This window comes from Mus caroli, unplaced genomic scaffold, assembly GCF_978045245.1.
Source record: "Mus caroli unplaced genomic scaffold, Mus_caroli_1 scaffold_13, whole genome shotgun sequence".
Lineage (NCBI taxonomy): Eukaryota > Metazoa > Chordata > Mammalia > Rodentia > Muridae > Mus > Mus caroli.
In genome coordinates, this window is record NW_028227268.1 from 96567585 (window position 1) to 96586681 (window position 19097).

The window sequence follows — 19097 nt, forward strand, 5'->3', positions numbered from 1 at the left end:
AACAAAAGGATATAACTTCTTCTCAGCAACTCATGGTACCTTCTCCAAAAGTGACCATATAATAGGTCACAAAACAGGCCTCAACAGATACAAAAATATTGAAATTGTCCCATGCATCGCACCAGATCACCATGGACTAAGACTGATCTTTAATAACAACATAAATAATGGAAAGCCCACATTCACATGGAAACTGAACAACACTCTTTTCAAAGATACCTTGGTCAAGGAACGAATAAAGAAAGAAATTAAAGAATTTTTAGAGTTTAATGAAAATGAAGCCACAACATACCCAAACTTGTGGTACACAAACTTGTGGTACACAATAAAAGCATTTCTACGAGGAAAACTCATAGCTCCAAGTTCCTCCAAAAAACTAGTGAGAGCACACACTAGCAGCTTGACAACACATCTAAAAGCTATAGAACAAAAGGAAGCAAATTCACCCGAGAGCAATAGATAGCAGGAAATATTCAAACTCAGGGGCCAAATCAACCAAGTGGAAACAAAAAGAACTATTCAAAGAATCAACCAAACTAGGAGCTGTTCTTTGAGAAAATCAACAAGATAGATAAACACTTAGCCAGACTCACTAAAGGGCACAGGGACAGCATCCTAATTAACAAAATCAGAAATGAAAAGGGAGACATAACAACAGATCCTGAAAAAATCCAAAACACCATCAGATCCTTCTACAAAAGGCTATACTCAACAAAACTGGAAAACTTGGATGAAATGGACATATTTCTAGACAGAGACCAGGTACCAAAGTTAAATCTGGATCAGATTAATTATCTAAACAGTCCTATATCACCTAAAGAAATAGAAGCAGTCATTAATAGTCTCCCAACCCCAAAAAAAATGCCCAGGACTAGATGGGTTAATGCAGAGTTCTAAAAGACCTTCAAAGAAGATCTAATTCGAGTTCTGTAAAAACTATTCCACAAAATAGTAGCAGAAGGTACTCTACCCAATTCATTCTATGAAGCCACAATTACTCTGATACCTAAACCACAGAAAGCCCCAACAAAGATAGAGAACTTCAGACCAATTTCCTTTATGAATATCGATGCAAAAATACTCAATAAAATTCTCTCTAGCCAAATCCAAGAACACATCAAAACAATCATCCATCCTACCAAGTATGTTTCATTCCAGGAATGCAGTGATGGTTTAATATATGGATATTCATCAATGTAATCCACTATATAAACAAACTCAAAGACAAAACCCACATGATCTTCTCCTTAGATGCTGAGAAAGCATTTGACAAAATCCAACATCCATTCATGATAAAAATCTTGGAAAGATCCGGAATTCGAGGCCCACACCTAAACATGATAAAAGCAATCTACAGCCAATCAGTAGCCAACATAAAAGTAAATGGTGAGAAGCTGGAAGCAATCCCACTAAAATCAGGGACTATACAAGGCTGTCCACCTTCTCCATACCTATTCAACATAGTATTTGAAGTCATAGCCAGAGCAATTCGACAAAAAAAGGAGATCAAGGGGATACAAATTGGAAAGGAAGAAGTCAAAATATCACTTTTTGCAGATGATATGATAGTGCATATATAAGTGACCCTAAAAATTTCACTAGAGAACTCCTAAACCTGATAAACCTGATCCAGCAGTAGCTGGATATAAAATTAACTCAAACAAGTCAATGGCCTTCTCTACACAAAGGATAAACAGGCTGAGAAAGAAATTAGGGAAACAACACCCTTCACAATAGTCACAAATAATATAAAATACCTTGGTGTGACTCTAACTAAGGAAGTGAAAGATCTGTATGATAAGAACTTCAAATCTCTGAAGAAAGAAAATTAAGAAGATCTCCCATGCTCATGGATTGGCAGGATCAATATAGTAAAAAAATGGCTATCTTGCCAAAAGCAATCTACAGTTTCAATGCAATCCCCATCAAAATTTCAACTCAATTCTTCATCGAATTAGAAAGGGCAATTTGCAAATTCATCTGTAATAACAAAAAACCTAGGATAGCAAAAACTTTTCTCAATGATAATAGAACCTCTGGTGGAATCACCATGCCTGACCTAAAGCTGTAATACAGATTAATTTTGATAAAAACTGCATGCTAGTGGTATAAGGACAGACAAGTAGACCAATAGAATAGAATTGAAGACCCAGAAATGAACCCACACACCTATGGTCACTTGATATTTGACAAGGGAGCTAAAACCATCCATTCGAAAAAAGATAGCATTGTCAACAAATGGTGCTGGCACAACTGGTGGTTATCATGTAGAAGAATACGAATTGATCCATTCCAATCTCCTTGTACTAATGTGAAATCAAAGTGGATCAAGGAACTCCACATAAAACCAGAGACACTGAAACTTATAGAGGAGAAAGTGGGGAAATGCCTGGAAGATATGGGCACAGTGTAAAATTCCTGAATAGAACAGCAATGGCTTGTGCTGTAAGACCGAGAATTGACAAATGGGACCTCATAAAACTTCAAATCTTCTGTAAGGCAAAAGACACCATAAATAAGACAAAAAGGCCACCAACATATTGTGAAAGGATCTTTACCTATCCTAAATGAGATAGGGGACTAATATCCAATATATATAAAGAACTCAAGAAGGTGAACTCCAGAAAGTCAAATAACCGCATTAAAAAGTGGGGCTCAGAGCTAAACAAAGAATTCTCACCTGAGGAATACCGAATGGCTGAGAAGCACTTGAAAAAAAATGTTCAGCATCCTTAATCATAAGGGAAATGCAAATCAAAACAACCCTGAGATTCCACCTCACACCAGTCAGAATAGCTAAGATCAAAAATTCAAGTGATAGCAGATGCTGGCAAGGATGTGGAGAAAGAGGAACACTCCTCCATTGTTGGTGGGAATGCAAGCTTGTACAACCACTCTGGAAATCAGTCTGGTGGTTCCTCAGAAAATTGGACACAGTACTACTGGAGGATCCCGCAATACATCTCCTGGGCATATATCCAGAAGATGCTCCAACTGGTAATAAGGACACATGCTCCACTATGTTCAATGCAGCCTTCTTTATAATAGCCAGAGCTGGAAAGAACCCAGATGTTTCTCAACAGAGGAATGGATACAGAAAATATGATACATTTACACAATGGAGTACTACTCAGCTATTAAAAACAATGAATTTATGAAATTCCTAGGTAAATGGATAGACCTGGAGGGCATCATCCTGAGTGAAGTAACCCAATCACAAAAGAACTCACATGATATATACTCACTGATAAATGGATATTAGCCCAGAAAATTAGAATACCCAAGATACAATTTGCAAAACACGTGAAACTCAAGAAGAATACCAAAGTATGGACACTTTGCCTCTTCTTAGAATTGGGAACAAAACACCCATGGAAGGAGTTACAGAGACAAAGTTTAGAGCTGAGATGAAAGGATGGAACATCTAGAGACTGCCATACCCAGAGATCTATCCCATAATCAGCTTCCAAATACTGACACCATTGCACACACTAGCAAGATTTTGCTGAAAGGACCCAGATATAACTGTCTCTTGTGAGGCTATGCCGGAGCCTAGCAAACACAGAATTGGATGCTCACAGTCAGCTATTGGATGGATTACAGGGCCCCCAATGGAGGAGCTAGAGAAAGTACTCAAGGAGCTAAAGGGGTCTGCAACCTTATATGTGGAACAACAATATGAACTAACCAGTACCCCCAGGAGCTCGTATCTCTAGTTGCATATTTCACAGAACATGGCCTAGTCGACCATCTTTGGGAAGGAGAATGTTTGGTCTTGCAAATTTTATATGCCTCAGTACAGGGGATTGCCAGGGCCAAGAAGTGGGAGTGGGTGGGTAGGGGAGTCGGAGGGTGGTATGGGGAACTTTTGGGATAGCATTGGAAACGTAAATCCAGAAAATATCTAATTAAAAAAAAAACAGTCAAAATGGCTAAGATCAAAACACAGGTGATGGCAGATGCTGGCAAGTATGTTGAGAAAGAGAAACATTCCTCCATTTCTGGTGGAATTGCAAGCTGGTACAAGTACTTTGAAAAGCAGTCTGGTTGTTCCTCAGAAAATTGTAAATAGTTCTACCTGAAGATCCGGCAATACCACTCCTGTGCATATACCCAAAAGTGCTCCAACATAAAACAAGGACAATTGCTCTACTATATTTATAATGAGTACGTGTATGTGTATGTGTATGTGTATGTGTATGTGTATGTGTATGTGTATGTGTATGTATATGTATATACATATACCAGAAGGTGGAAACAACCCAGATGTCCCTCAACTGAGGAATGGTTACAGAAAATGTGGTATATTTACCGAATGGGGCACTACTCAGCTATTAAACACAATGACTTCATGAAATTCACAGGCAAATGGACAAAACCAGAAAATATCTTCCTAAGTGAGGTAACCCAGTCACAAAATAACACACACACTATGTTCTCGCTGATAAGTGGATATTAGCTCAAAAGCTCAGAATACCCACAACACACCTCACAAACCATATGAAGCTCAAGAAGGAAGACCAAAGTGTGGATGTTTCAATCCTATTTAGAAGGAGGAACAAAATAATTATGAGAAGTAGAGCGAGGGAGGGGCCTGGGGGTGAGAGGAGTGGGAGGATAAAATGGGGTAGCAGGATCATGTGTGGGAGTTGATCTGTGAAGATGATTCGCTACTCTCTTGACCCAGAACACCCCACAAAATAATGCAAATCAAGAAGTTCAAACCTTCATGTTTACTTTAAGATCACCTGGGAAACTGCCCAGGCCATCAAGGGTATGCATATCCCAAAGCCACCAAGTACCTGAAGGATGTCACTTTAAAGAAGCAATGTGTTCCATTCTGGAGGTATAATGATGGAGTGGGTTGGTGTGTCCAGACCAAACAATGGGGCTGGACACAGGGACAGTCCCAAAAAGAGTGTTGAATTTTTGCTGCACATGCTTCAAACTGCAGAGAGGAATGCTTAACTTAAGGGTTTAGATGTAGATTTTCTAGTCACTGAGCATGCCTAGGTGAACAAGGCAGCTAAGGTGTGCTGTCGAACCTACAGAGCTCATGGCCAGACTAACCCATATATGAGCTCCCCCTGCCACATTGAGTGATCCTCACTGTTAAGGAACAGATTGTTTCACAGCCAGAAGAGGAGACTGCACAGAAGAAAAAGAAGTCCAAGAAGAAACTGAAGAAACAAAAACTCATGGCATGAGAAGAAATTCAAATGCAGATAAAGTTGTTTTTTTTAATTCTCAAAAAGAAGAAAAGATAGATGTTGTAGATCTCAATTTTAATCTGCTTTGAAAATTATTTCATCAATATATACAAATTCTATATTTTATGTTTAGTTAAGATAAATTTGAAATGTTTGTAGTCAGCAAGCAACTAAAATACCCCTTCTTAAACATTTATAATGCATATTAAATTGAAAGTACCACATCGAAAGCATAGTTTTAAAAGTAGTGATAAGATATATTTCCTCAAAACATAGTTTACTTAGGTACCTATTAAAAAGATAAATAAAATTGAGGTTTGAATCTATTATTTTGGCTATAAATCTGGAATTGACTAAGCTAAGCGACAAAAGATATTCAAAGATGGCAAAGCTAGATGGAATATAGCTGTAATAGTATAATTATTAGTTGAATGGTTATTATCTATCAAAGACATACTCCACACATACATTGTCAGAAATTTAGACAAATATATGCTTTACAATAATGTCCAAATTTGACATTCTCTTTATTTTATAAATAAATAAACTGAAACTCTGAGCTGACATAATTTGCTAAAGCCACACAAGTAGCATAGCTTCATAGTTTATGGGCCTATTCTTTTTAAGCTCCTGTTATTTATGAAAGCTTACAGACAAACAAGAAGGCTCCTCCTGACTCAGTTTTGATGTGTAAGGAGTTTCCAGATACAATATGTCCACTTCAATATCCAATGAAGCCAAGGGTTACCTCTGGTCAAACTTTTGTTCAGAAAGAGTCTCTTTCTTGAAGCCTAGTCTAGTCTCAAACTTGTATTTCTCTTGCCTTAATATTTTGAATGCTGGAAGTCCAGGCATATATACCACTCTACCATAATACTTGTCTTATCTATAAATGTCTTCTAACAATGTAAGTGTGTCCAGGCTTCCACAGACATGGGTGAAAAATGAAGCCTCACTTATAGAAACACTTTGGTATCAGTGGGTTCCTCAACTATCCAGTTTCTTCAAATATACTTTTTCTTGGATTCTCAGTCTAACATTGCCAAGAGATAGATTCATGGTCCCCTGATCTATGCCAGAATGCTATTCTGCTAGACAATAAAATCCCAGAACAACTGTACCATCCAGTCAATATTGCCATTAACCTAGAGAACATTTAGTGTGGAAAAATAGCTTGTCCTGATGAGTATTTGGGACTTTTCTCTTCCAGAACTGTCCTGTAGGGTGGCAGTGAGTTAAGCCTAAACTCCAGCTTGTAAAGACTCTGGTGTGATTACATATGATTGGCTCCTGATTGGTCTTTTGGGGTTCATGAACACTTCCTTGGCAGTACATCATTATATTTGATAATGTAGCAGACCAGGAATGATGCTGGGATTGCTAGCATTGTGTTAGTTGAGGAAAAATTATCTGTTCCCTCCAGGAGCTCAGAATCCATAAAAGGAAATAGCTACTTAAGTTGTATAGTGCATGCCTTTAATCCCAGCACTTGGGAGGCAGAAGTAGGTGGTTTTTTGAGTTTGAGGTCAGTCTGATCTACAGAGTGAGTTCTAGGACAGCCAGGGCTACAACTACATAGGGCTAAACAGAGAAACCTGTTTTAGAAAGAGAGAGGGGGGGGGAGGAAGGAAGGAAGGAAGGAAGGAAGGAAGGAAGGAAGGAAGGAAGGAAGGAAGGAAGGAAGGAAGGAAGGAAGAAGTGAAGGAGTGTGAGGATCAAACTAAGAATGCAAGTCATAATTAGCACAGCTTTGGCTAAGTGACTAAACAACAAAGGAAGAAACAGTATAGGGATCTTCTAGATGTGTTCATTTAAAGGTAGCAACATTGACCAAGGAAAATCCATATTAACTATGAAAGTTAATTGAGTATAAAAATGTCTGAATTAATCTACCAAATGAGAATGACCTCAACACCTGGATGGAGTCCAATAGTTCATGGCCAAGAATAGGCCAGAACAGCTAGATATTAAAAACCAACTACAACTGGATAAGGTTTAGCAGTACCACTACATGTTACAGAAGGCCTTCAAAAGCCTTGGCTTTAATGTGAACAGGCATGTAGCAAGACTGCTCACAGCCATACTGTGAATCCCAGCACAGCTGACACCCTCAACCATAGTTTCTCAACTTAACCTCTGGAATCAGCTCTAAAACCAACCAGCCTTATTATTATTAGGATGTCTCTAGCAATACAGTCATTATGTTGAATCTCTCTATGAAATAAAATACTATTTCTAGTATGCTATTTTCTTTGTTAATGACATCCTCAAAAACAATTAAAAGGACAATAGCCCTTGCAAATAATCTATCTTAGTACATGGGTGCTCAAGAGATTCGGTGGGAAAGAGGGCCCACAGAACATTTTCACCAGACACTAAATATACTTTACAATTAGTTTGTTCTCACAAATTACCATGCCTTCTTTACCTTCTACCCAATCTCTTGCTACTCAAGTTTTTCCAGAAAACTCTCAAAATAAATAGAAAGCAAAGAAACAGCTTCCATTATAATTAAAATAATATTTAACCACCTATATGACAGTTCAGTTATGCTAGTAAGGTCACTGTGAGAGGCCAAGTCTTGCTTGGGTAGGTACAAGATGAACAGGTAAGCAAAATAAACTATGGGTGAGAACAGATCAGTGTTGTGCAATCCCAAAGGACAAGCAGCTGGATAGTTCTGCCATGCCAGGCGACCATCCGTGGATATAACTGGAAATAGAGGTCTGTGCTTGGCATCATCTCTAGAGATACTGAGCTCAATGATCCATGGACAAGCCCACTAAACTGCATCATTAAAGCAGATGGAAGCCAGAGTTCCCATCCTCCCTAGCCTTTGGTTAATCTTTGGGTTAGTAAGAACTAAATCTGTGAATTTTCCTTATCTCTTGCATACTTATGCATAATTTCTGGGGGCAGAAGCGTTAAAGAAAATTGGGAACACCTGGAGACTTTAAATAGAATCTTCCCTGTGTTCTTCTCACATACAAATAGACCTCCAAACCTCTACTCTTTTCAATGCTGCTCTCCATGCTTGGTCATTATTTTTTTCTGGATAGATTGTGGTTTAATCTTAATAATCTCTATATTTAGAGATGAAGCCAAATTGATTATTTCTTTTTTGAATTTCAATTTTTAAGAAAAGTCTCATTCTGTTCTGGTGATAGGTTTAATTAAAATCAATACTTCAAGTATAAAAAATGGCTCTTCCTGTGAGTAGTAAGACCAGAGGTCTCAGACCAGTGAGGCCAGTGCCCCTACTGCTAAGCTGAATGCTTTTGATTCTTTATAATTTCAAAAATATTGCTAAGGAATTAAGGAAATATAATTTCTAGTAATATCAATAAAATAGGTGTTTGTTGATATTTTGTTTTATTGATGGATCCTGTAATGGTTTGTATATGCTTGGCCCAGGGAGTGGTACTGTTGGGAGAGGTGGCCTTGTTGGAGTAGGTGTGGCCTTGTTGGAGTGGGTGTGGCCTTGTTGGAGTAGGTGTGGCCTTGTGGATGTGGGCTTTAATACCTTTGTCCTAGCTACCTAGGAGTCAGTATTCTAAAAGCAGCCTTCAGATGAAGATGTAGAACTCCCAGTTGCTCCTGTAGATCCTTAAAGAAATTTAAAGGAATATGGCCTGGAAAAAAAAAAAGAAATATGGCCTGTCACTGTACACAAAGAGCCTCTAAGAAAGAAATATCTGGAAATTTCAAAAATAATGTGTTATGTAGGAGTGTCATCTTGATGAAGCAAGATTTAGGACTTCACACAAGTACTGTCATATATCTTCATTCATCTCCTTATTCAGATTATTAGCAAAACAGTTCTTCCCATTTTAATGGTTCTTCACACATATCTCCAACTTGCCAGTTTTAAAGTGATTTAAACATCTAGAATGTTAAAATAATTTAAGTAAAGTTTAATAGAAATAATGGACAGCCGGGCGTGGTGGCACACGCCTTTAATCCCAGCACTCGGGAGGCAGAGGCAGGCGGATTTCTGAGTTCGAGGCCAGCCTGGTCTACAAAGTGAGCTCCAGGACAGCCAGGGCTATACAGAGAAACCCTGTCTCGTAAAACCAAAAAAAAAAAAAAAAAAAAGAAAGAAAGAAATAATGGACAATACGTTGACCCACAAGACATTGCAATACATAGATTACAATTTGACTATTCATTATATTATATAATTCAGCCAAATATACTGATATAGTCATGTAACATAAATATATATAAAAGAACACAAATAGAATATAAAACTATTGAAGAAGATATCTCTACACAGTTATTCCAACTTCCTGTGAACCTAAAACAATTTGTAAATTGTTTATAATTATGTATTAGAAATATTTGCAAGCATAAATTTATTTAAAGTAATGACAGGACTTTGGTGGACATTTTTTATTTTTAGCAAGAATTTTTGACTTTGTCTTTTTACACAGAAATTCATTTTCATGGGTATTTTAAATTAGAATGCACATATAGCTTTGTATTTGCCCATGTCTAGACAGAATTCTAGAAAGATGCCCCTTGTAGTTGCAGTTCATTTATATGGAGATTATCAAGTTGTACTTTGAAAGACCAATATTTAGAAAGATGAAGAGACAATTGGGATATAAGACACATTTAAGTATATGTTTTACACACACACACACACATCATTGGGATGCTGGCTATAGATAGTCAAAGATAATCCTTCAAAGAATGAGACTTATAAATTATGTAATCATGAACTAACTAGTCCTTTGCTTTGTGAATGCTCATAACAAAATTTTATCATATAAAAAACAGTATTTTTCTCAGTATTAAGGCTATTCCATGCAATCCTATATAATAATCTACACAGTGGTCTTAGTTAGGGTTTCTATTGCTGAAACAAAATACCATGGCCAAAACACAAGTTGAGGAAGAAAGGGTTTATTCAACTTAGGCTTCTGCATCACTGTTTCTCACCAGAGGAAGTCAGGACAGTAACTCAAGCATGGCAGGAACTTGGACACAGGAACAGATGCAGAGGAAATGGAGGGTTGCTGCTTATTGACTTGCTTTTTGTGGATTTCTAAGTATGCTTTTTCTTATAGAACCCAGGACTACCAGCTTAGGCAGGCCACTATTCACCATAGGCTCCTCCCTCTCCCAGCAATCACTAATTAAAATGACTTACAGCTGAATCTTACAGAGTCATTTTCTTGAGTTAGGTTCCCTCCTTTCAGATCCGTTCAGATAGTTATCTGATGACTATCAAGTTGACATAAGATTAGTCAGCATGCCAGAAGAAAATATTCTACTGGGCTTAATTAGGAAAAATATACTTTTTAGAAATATTTATAGTAAATAACATTCATGAAGAGTAAAGCAAAACCACTATCAGAGAAACTTTCCTGAGGGGCTATGACTATGTCCAAGATGTGACTGTTTTCCTGATATGACCACCTCTATGGTTTGTTTGTTTGTTTGTCTACTAATGATACCTGTCACCAAAGTGTGACTTTTGGTTATTTTCCAAGAGCCAAACATGTAGGAGTTAAACATGATTTACAAATCTATATACCCTAAAGAAAAACAACAATTTTTCAGCCACTGATTTTCTCTCATTATTCTGAACAGTTCTGTTTGCATGGTTTGGTAGTAACTTGTATGTGTGGGAAGAATAAATTTAAAATGTTGAAAATTTCTAATTTTTGTGTGTTTGTTTGTTTGTTTAGAGGAGTTTTCAAGATAGGGTTTTTTCTATGTAGTCCTGGCTCTCTTGGAACTTTCTCTATAGGCCATACCTACCTTGAACTTACAGAGATCCACCTGCCTCTGACAGGGATGAATGGTGTGCACCACCTCCACCACAGCTGACAATTGCTAGTTTTTATGCTCATTTATTTCATTCATGGAGACTAATAAATGTCTAGAATAGAAAGTTCATTTGTGATTTATTTACATGGCATAAATAAGCAGTAAAATTGCACCCCTCACTTTTTTTAAAATATTGACATTGAGAATGTAGGAGATAGTGGATAACACTCCTTAGCATGAATACCTGACAACCTGGAATCACATATGCTTTATTGCCCTAATCTTGTCTATTCAACCTTCACTTGGAAGTCATTGTAATTTCCAAGTGTGAAATAAGAAAGTGAATACCCTAGAAGAAAGTGCTTTGAGAGCATGACTGTACACATTACTGTCCTCCAGTGCACACTCTCAGTATAATTACAGTTCCAGGGGAGAGATTTCCACTAGAAACATCAGCAGGTTCAAGACTCTAAGAAATTTAATGACAGTTATTTCAACATAAGAGCCATGGGAATTTTAGCTATGATGGTGTATTTATTAAAATGTGCTAAAATAAACCAATATTTAGATTACTAACTAGTGTCCAAATGAACTTGGTGGCTTTTTTCTTGATACATTTCTCTTGATAACTTTACTTTTTATCAATTATAAAATAAGATTGAACTTATTGTCTCTTCCTCCCAGTAATTTTTTTTTGCTAAATAAAGATAATTCACAAAAAATATAAAAATTATTTTTGAAGCAGAGTAATTATATAGTTTCTTTGCTCCAAAAAAGATAAGTCTTGAGGTTATTAAATCACCATAGATTAAACATAAGAACAAAAAGTAAAATTCATGTTTCATAAATCCTAGTCTGACTTTATTATACCAAAAATATTTATTTATTAAAAGTGTTCCTAAGATACATTCTCCAAATAAGACATCACATCTTAAATTCAAATGCATATGTAGTAATATATGGGAAAGAATATTAAATACAAATATAAAATTAAGATTTTTTGTGTGAAAACATTTTTGAGCTACTAAATATTAAACATAGTAAATAGTAATGGTTTAATTTTCTGTGTTGATCTAGAACATAGGTTATTTACTTAAAGCAGGCATCTACAGGTTCATTCTTCAGAGTTTATGATCAATCAGTAATCTAAATAAAATTGCATATTTAAAATTTTTAAATCAGAAAAATATGTATAGAAACTAGGGAAAATAGTAAAAAAAATTTCCATTGAAAGTGTGTCTATCATTGTATCAAATCTTTCAGGAAACAATGAAGGATGAAATTAAATCATCAAATAAAGAAAACAGAAATGCAAAGGTCTAAGTTCAATTTTGTCACAGAAGCAATCAGAATTCAAGATTAAAGAAAAAATAGATTCCTCATCAGAAATCATCTGGGTCTGAAGACAGTGGAGTGATGTGCTCAAGGTCCCTAAAGAAGAAAATTAATTAGTACTATGGTACCTGCCCAGCTGCTCTTCTGAAGTGAAGCAGAATACACATTTTACTACAGGACGACATGCTCAAAGAATCTGCCTCCATTAGACCTCCAACACAATAAATAGCTACAGGGAACTCAAGCTGGAATGAAAGAATGCTAACAACATTAAAAGATATGGAAGTTTATAGCTCATTTTAAAGGTTAGAATATAGTCAAATTCCAAATTTAATATAGTATAATGGTAGTGAATAAATCACTTTTACTATGTTGACATTCCATCTCATTCCCGGCAGAATAGCAGTCATTAAGAAAACAAATAACTTTTAACTGTAGTATAAAAGTTAAAAGATGAAGATATTAAAAATAACTATAGAAACAATAACCTGAACTTCAATACACAATATAAAAAAGATGTAAACATAGCATAAGTAAGAGTGGCATATAGTGTTTGTGTATGACTGGAATCATCAAATTCAATGCTTTCTGTAAGTCCTACAGTGACCACTGAGAGTCTAGTAGATAAACAAATAAGGAAAAAAAAATCAAATAATCAGGGAACAAAAGAGAAAAAAGCTAAGAAAACAGGCTGAAGATAAAACAGAAATATTAAGTCTATTCCTACCAATTACTTCCTAAGAATCTTATATTGAGGGTTTCAATTAAAAGACAGAGCAACTGATAGAAGTAGAAAGAAAAAAGAAAACAAGACTTAAATACATGTTTCCTACAAGACATTTGTTTTTCTTTAAATGCACATTCTGGTTGAAAGTGAAGATGTAGGAAAAGATAATACACACATTGTTAGCCAAAAGAAACCAGGTTGAAGACAAATAAAAGGTGTAAGGTTGAGGAGGAGAGTGTGGATATGGATGGGAGGGTGATAAGGGGATGTGGAGAGTAATCAAAATATATACATGTATAAAGTATCAAAGAACAAAAGTAATTCTAAGAGAAAGAAGAGAAAGATGACATCAATGAATAGCACAGACTGGGTTAATACCCACCCACAACTCGTCAAAGTGCAGAGAACAAGTATCTGTTCTTGAGAGCTCAGCCACAAATGGACATGTATACCACAGCTCCTTTCATAAGGCTCAGGGAACACTGTGCAAGAGTGCATGGAAAGATGGTAAGAGGCAGAAGTTGGGCAGGAGGAGGTTGATGTGAAGTGCTATCTTCTAGATAGAGATGACAGGACCGATACTTAGAGACTCAAAGCAGCTCTGATATCGAGATACAACTTGCACAAGTCAAGCCAGTCACATTGCAGCATTGGTAAGAGAGTGCACACACTAAAGACCTACTGACCTCTCTGATAGCTATTAAGAGAGAAAGAGTCCATTTCCGTCTGGTACCTGGGAGGTTGACAGTGCTCCAGTGGGTGCCCATGTGCATGCAAATGTTGGTAGCATGGATTGGATGCAGAAGATGATTTAAAAAACATAGTACCCATATAAAGTTGAAAGGGGAGATGAAAATGTATGGGAGTTGGAGAGGAAATATGGGATTAATATGACCAAAATACATTGTACATGCATGAAATTATTAAGATTAAATTAAAATATTATATTTTAAAGATGAAAATTAATTCAACAGCAGAACATAAAATGGATGTACCAAATAGTAGATCACCTACAAATATCAAGCAAACATTATTGGAGTTGGAAGAAAAATGGATTTTACGTAATAGCAGGAGAATACATGAATACTAGATAGCTTATTTGCCAAGAAAAAAAAATCACTAAAGAGAAAATGTGAACAACCACACAGCCTAGGTGGATCTCACAAACACATAAAGAACACTCTATATAACAGTAGTACAGATGGTATATAATCTTTTCAACTACATGTAAACCACAGCAGTATGTAATCTTTTCAACTATGTCTAGATGCTGCGCATGATATATTAAGTTAGTCTGCACAGTCCTAACAAATTCAGGAAGACAGAAATCACACTGAGCATCTTTTATGACCACAGTGATATGCAGCTAGGAAACAGGGAGAGCAGCATTATAAATAAATAGATAATAAGAGGAGAGTTATAAGTAAGCAGAAATTAAACGAAAAGCTCTGTACTATAGAATGAGTTCAAAAGAATACCAACAGGCAAAAATCTCTTGAGACAAAATCAAAAAGCACAGTAATCTAGTTGAAGATGTCATTTTTGGAGCTAGGCTTAGCTTACCTACTCCTCTTCTTCATCTTCCCAAGAGGGAGTTTCATCTGCTTTAGTTGTTACATTTTTGAATATAATCTCCACTTTGTGATCACATCTCCTAACTTGTGAAAATTGCATTTTAATTTTCAAGTATGTTTCATGGTTTGTTTTGTACATTTCTGTGCTTTTTGACCAATGCATGATGTATCTCTACCACTTCACTCCACAAGGAATATCTGTCATAAAAATCCCATGAACTTTTCAGCTCCTTCCCCTTTCACCATATTTCTGTGAGCCTCCCTGATCAACTTATTGTTTTTACACTTTTGTCTTACCTAAAATGCCACGTAAATGAAAGCATGCTACATGTTGCCTTTTAATACTGTGTTTACTTAGAAATGTGTACTTAAGGTACAGTCATGTCTTCTTGTGACTCAATGGCTCCAATCTTATCAGTGTATAGTGTTATGTTGCATGAATTTATGTCAGAGTTTATCAAGGTTTTCACCATCATATTAGAATGATTATGATCTATCAAAAAGAATATTCTCTGCCTTTTACACATAAAGTTCAATATGACTAAGACGCTACATTGTTGTTCTTAAAACAAAATCCCAAATGTTTGACTTACCAAATGAAGTCTCAGAAGCCAGACGCAGTGGTGAAAGCTCAGAAAGTCGGAGAAAGCACCCAGCTGACCTTCCTACTCCATGAAATAATAAAAAAGCTTACTTTATTTAGCCCTCACTTACAGAAAGTTCTTGGGTTAAAGGTGTGTGCTAGGACTGAGCCACACCAGAACAAGAAAAGGTTCTTGTTCTAGTTCAGAGTCTCAAGGTTTACAATGTAATCAACTATTATGCAACACTACTTGTTTCAATGATTTCAAAATGATTTCAAGATGTCATGTATCAAAACACTTATTCAACTCTTACACTGAAATGTTCTGTCTTAAGTTACTAATTTCCAGGTATAATTTATTTTAAGAAATATGACTTTGCGGCTTGACAGCTCACCAGCATGCTCAAGTGAGATAGATAAAACTATGAAATGTGGAAGAAAATTGTTCTTTCTTTTATATTAAAGGAGCTGGACCCACTCTGAAGAAGGATGTTTAAAAGATATACAAATATAAAAAGAAGGCACAAAAAAGACAGGACAACTCAATTTCTGCCAAATCCCACAATAGGAGAGTGTTTGGGTGGTATAGACAGAGGGTATATGGGCATCCCATCCTTTGAAAGGGTTTGGTTAGACAATATGACTGACAACAGTCATGTGGATGAGTCAAAAGAAACATTTGAAAATAGTATGAGTCAGTTTTCTCTATTTTAAGGAAATGGTTCCTGTGTGTGTGTCCTTTGAAAGAGCTCATTATAATAAAAATGTAGTGACTATAAATTAAAGACCATGGCATCAGGATAGCTGCACTGTCTGTCTCTCAGTCCTTGTGCAGGACTCTGAGCACTATGGGGAATTGTTGCTTTGAATCCAGTGACTTTTGGGGCACCACTCATTTTCTGTGTCTTCACATTAATTTGCAAGCCCTCTTAAGCTTCCCAAGTAGGTTTACTGTGCATCTCAAGTTCTTCTAGTAGGTTAGCTGCAGCGAGTATCCCAGGGCCTATAGTGATGACATCAGAGAATTGTTTGCCAATCAGTTCTTAAAACTGTACAGTTGGCCAAGGATCCCCTCCTATTTCTAAAATGGCCATTTCTAAATATAATATCTAAAAACACCCTAACAATAAACTTAGAGCAATGAATTTGATATTTGGCCCTAACTCACAGCCTTAAACATCTCAGCTCAGTTTATAATAACAGTTATAGAAAGACTGGGTCCATGCCTTGCACTTTTAAACTTTTTCTATCAATAGAAGAAATTTATACCAGTGAAAATAAATTCTGTACCAAAATAAGAAATTATGACTTCAACTTAGTAATAATTTCTACCAAATGAGATTGTGGCTATACAATCAATTCAAACTATTTCATCCCTATTCCAGTAATGACCATTTCTAAATTCCTTAGAAAGGCAACATTAGAATAACAACCTCCAGCCCACCAAGACCAAATAACTGAGACAATGATTTTTTTTTCATAACTTCTTCAAGCTGAATATGGGTATTAAGATTTCTTTCAAAAACATTTTTATTAGATATTTTCTTCATTAACATTTCAAATGCTATCCCAAAAGTCCCCTAAACACTCCCCCTGCCCTGCTCCCCAGCCTACCCACTCCAGCTTCCTGGCCCTGTCGTTCCCCTGTACTGGGGAATATAATTTTCCCAAGACCAAGGGCCTCTCCTCCCAATGATGACTGACTAGGCCATGTTCTGTTACATATACAACTTGAGACAAGAGCTCTGGGGGTACTGGTTAGTTCATATGGTTGTTCCTCCTATAGGGTTGCAGACCGCTTCAGCTCCTTGAGTACTTTCTGTAGCCCCTCCATTGGGGGCCCTGTGTTCTGTCTAATAGCTGACTGTGAGCATCCACCTCTGTATTTGTCAGCCACTGGCATAGCCTCACGAAAGACAGCTATATCAGGATCCTGTCAGCAAAATAGTGCTGGCATATGCAATAGTGTCTGGGTTTGGTGGCTGATTATGGGAAGGATCACTGGGTGGGGCAGTCTCTGTATGGTTCTTCCTTCCATCTCAGCTCCAAACTTTTTCTCTGTAACTCCTTCCATGGGTATTTTGTTCCCCATTCTAGGAGGAATGAAGTATGCACACTTTTGTCTTCCTTCTTCATGAGTTTCATGTGTTTTGCAAATTGTATCTTGGGTATTCTAATTTTCTGAGCTAATATCCACTTATCAGTGAGTGTGTTGGGAACAAATAAAGAGGGGGATCTTGGGGGTCCCAGGGAAAGTAGGGGAAGGGAAAAGAGGCCCACGCCCCACCAGAATTTCCCTATTCTCTGGTCATTCAGGGGTGGGAGGGCTGCTACCTAACCTATCCACTCATCTCTGGGTGGGCATTCCTCTATCCCACTTTTCCGGATGTGGCCAAGGGGCAGCCCTGCCTGGGGACCCCCCCCCGCCCCCCGGGAGTTACCTACTAAAGCCCCAGGTTGCAAGAGAGAGGGAAGAAGGGAAGAAGTTCACAACACTGACCAGAGTGCACAGCCAGCCTTGATGGAGCAGAGACACTCTATGGTTTAAGAGCTTTATTATAGAAATGCAGGGGAAAGAAAGAGAAGAGAGAGAGAGAGAGAGAGAGAGAGAGAGAGAGAGAGAGAGAGAGAGAGAGAGAGAGAGAGAGAGAGAGAGAGAATAAGTAGGAGAGAGGAGAGAAGACAAAGAGAGGGGGAGAAAGAAAGAGAGAAGTGAGTGGTAAGAGGACAAAGGAGTGAGAGTAAGAGAGTAAGAGCAAGAAGTGAACTGAACAGCCCTTTTTATGGTCATCACTGTTGCTAGATAACTGGGGAGGAGTTTAGCCTGAAGGTCAGAAGCTTGGGCCATTGCTTACATGAATACTGACCATGCTTCTCTTGTGGGGGCTGTGGGAGTTGGTACGTTAGGCATGGGCCAGAGTTCTAGGAGCATGAGGGAATGCCTACCATGTCATGTAGCTGAATTATGACCATTGGGGTTCACACCTCAGCTCGACTGGTTACCAGCCTGCAATTCCCCACATGAGTGCATATCATGTGAGTTCTTTTGTGATTGGGTTACCTCACTCAAGATGATATCCTCCAGATCCATCCATTTGCCTAAGAATTTCATAAATTCATTGTTTTCAATAGCTAAGTAGTACTCCATTGTGTAAATGTACCACATTTTCTGTATCCATTGCTCTGTTGAGGGACATCTGGGTTCTTTCCAGCTTCTGGCTATTATAAATAAGACTTTTATGAACATAGTGTAACATGTGTCCTTATTACAAGTTGGAACATCTTCTGGGGATATGCCTAGGAGAGGAATTGCTGGATCTTCCAGTAGTACTATGTGCAATTTTCTGAGGAACCGCCAAACTGATTTCCAGAGTGGCTGTACCAGCTTGCAATCTTACCAGCAATGGAGGAGTGTTCCTCTTTTTCCACATCCTTGCCAGCATCTGCTGTTACCTGAATTTTTGATCTTAGCCATTCTGACTGGTGTGAGGTGGAATCTCAGGGTTGTTCTGATTTGCATTTCCCTGATGATTAAGGATGTTGAACATTTTTTCAGTGCTTCTCAGACATTTGGTATTCCTCATTTGAGAATTCTTTCTTTAGCTCTGAGCCCCATTTTTCAATGGGGATATTAGATTTTCTGGAGTCCATCTTCCTAAATTCTCTGTATATATTGGATATTAGTCCCCTATATGATTTATGATTGGTAAAAATCCTGTCCCACTCTATTGGTGGTCTTTTTGTCTTATTGACAGTGTCTTTTGTGTTACAGAAGAGTTGCAATTTTATGAGGCCCCATCTGGCAATTCTCCATCTTACACAACAAGCCATTGCTGTTCTGTTCAGGAATCTTTCCCCTGTGCCCATATCTTCGAGGCTTTTCCCCACTT